Genomic DNA, 2655 nt, shown 5'->3' with positions numbered 1-2655 from the left:
CGTGTATATATATATATATATATATATATATATGTATATATAACAAGTAAGGAATAGCCAATTATCTTATGAACTTCATAAGTTTACAGCTGTTTCTGCTATAGCAAAAACAGCAGTAAGTTTTAAACGAATAATATTGACAGTGACTTCGAAGTTTCGGCCACTTATGACTTAGATGGACGAAACTTTGATTTCACTGTTAATACTATTCTTGTTAAACAATAATAAACTTGTATTCTACCAAATATATTGAGTGATCCTTCAATTTGATGTAAAATTGTTTTATTGCAACATAAAAACAGGCATTTATAGATAGATAAATAGATAGATAGATAGATAGATAGATAGATAGATAGATAGATAGATTCTAAGATATACAAACGGCCAAACAGAAGAATAAGTATATACATAATCGCTACGTACGCATATACTCTCAAAAAATATAGATACAAATACATATATACACATTTATACGTAAATCTTTACAAGTGAACGCATCAGTACACTACTACAATGAAAGTATAACATCGCGTACATACGTAAACACACAAACATACATACGTGCAGACGGATGCTAAAAGATAATTAAATGTTATGGCTGATAGAAGAAACAATTATACATAAAAAGCTTAAACGAGGCAAGTCAACTAAAATTATATGTATTGTTACTAATGCAAAAATATATACAAAGGGAAAAAGAAAAAATTACATACAGGCATATACACATATGTACGTTTATAAGTCGTTGTGCGTATAGAAAGAAGAAAGATGATAACATATAGGTGGTAGGAATTAAGATAAAACGGCGTAGTGTCAAATTGTTGTTGTTGGCACTCCGTCGCTTACGACGTCGAGGGCTCCAGTTGATCCGATCAACGGAACAGCCTGCTCGTGAAATTAGCGTGCAAGTGGCTGAGCACTCCACAGTGCACGTGTACCCTTAACGTAGTTCTCGGGGATATTCAGCGTGACACAGTGTGACAAGGCTGACCCTTTGAATCACAATCACAACAGAAACAGGAAGTAAGAGTGAGAGAAAGTTGTGGTGGAATAGTACAGCAGGGTTCGCCACCATCCCCTGCTGGAGCTTCGTGGAACTTTAGGTGTTTTCGCTCAATAAACACTCACAACGCCCGGTCTGGGAATCGAAACCGCGATCCTATGACCGCGAGTCCGCTGCCCTAACCACTGGACCATTGCGCCTCCCCAGTGTCAAATAAAACTGTATGATAAAACAGGAAACAATAACCTCATGCAGCTGAGTACCAATCGTGAAAGAATGATCAAGGTAGACTTCTATACACGGGTACCAAAAAGTGTATAGACTTACAGGATGTATCATGACACTCAGGGAAATTAGAAAGTAATTGATGTAAGAAGCGAACTACCAGAAACAAACTATGTGAGAGGAATGCTATGCTTAGCAAGAATCATTGCCACATCGTAGTCCCTATATTTTCTGGAAATTTGCTTGAGAATCAACCAAGGTACCTAACAAATCAAGACCTAGTTGCCTTGTTCCAAAAAGACAACTGAAGACCACAGTAAGTGAACTTCTGCATGAGCAAGCGGTTCAAAAGTGTTTTCATCTCTTCATTGGGTCACTTACAGATAAATAAACCAGCTGAGCTGTTTGACATCAGACCTCTACATATGGATGCGACAGCTATCGATTACACCGACATAAAGGAAGACGCTGTAATATCGACCATAGTATCTTGAGTGGCTTCAACTAAGCCACTCCAGATACTTTTCCGAAGCTTCTTGGCAAGTGGAAAATTAAAAGAAAGTTAAAGGAAACAGAGCAGATGCTAAAAATCATAGACCTATCTCTCTCTGACTTCACAACGTCATGGTAGCAATTATCGGAAGAAAACTAATCTCTTGCATAGAAGAAAATTATTTGCTGATTAACATTCAGCATGTTTTCGCCCAACAAGCCTCGTTACACAATTCCTATAACACTACGATTGGCTGCTGAAACAGCTACTCCATCACTTATCTATATATCTCCATGTTGCAAAGGTCTTCGACAAAGCTGACCACAACTGACTACAGCTGACCACAGATGGTGTGTCACCAACTGCATGATCTTGATATAGTTGGAAAACTAAAAGCGTGTCTATATGGCTTCTTTTTTTTCTAAGCTAGACGGTTGTGGTCAACGATGCTTTATCAAAGGAAACGTTGACACTGAGTGGAATTTCACAGGGAACTGTCTGAGGTCCAAAGCTATTTGTATCGGATATGCCTTCAGTTATACAAACACATGGTTCCGGGTTCAGTTTCACTGCGTGGCACCTTGGCCAAGTGTCTTCTATTATAGCCCTGGGCCGATCAAAGTCTTGCGAGTGGATTTGGTACAGAAACTGAAAGAAGCCCGTTGTATATGTATATCGATGTGACGGGGTGCGCGCGTGTGTGTCTGGAGGTCAATTTATTTTACTAAACCTTTCAAAGCGGTGCCCCAGCATGACCGCAGTCCAATAACTAAAATAGATAAAAGACATATGTCCATGTGTGTGTGTGTGTGTGTGTATAGTCTCATCTCTCTCTCTCTCTCTCTCTCTATATATATATATATATATATATATATATATATATATATATATATATATATATATATATATATATATATATATACACTCACACACA

This window comes from Octopus bimaculoides, chromosome 7 (genome assembly GCF_001194135.2).
Source record: "Octopus bimaculoides isolate UCB-OBI-ISO-001 chromosome 7, ASM119413v2, whole genome shotgun sequence".
Classification (NCBI taxonomy): Eukaryota; Metazoa; Mollusca; class Cephalopoda; order Octopoda; family Octopodidae; genus Octopus; species Octopus bimaculoides.
Note: the sequence above shows the minus strand (reverse complement) of the source record.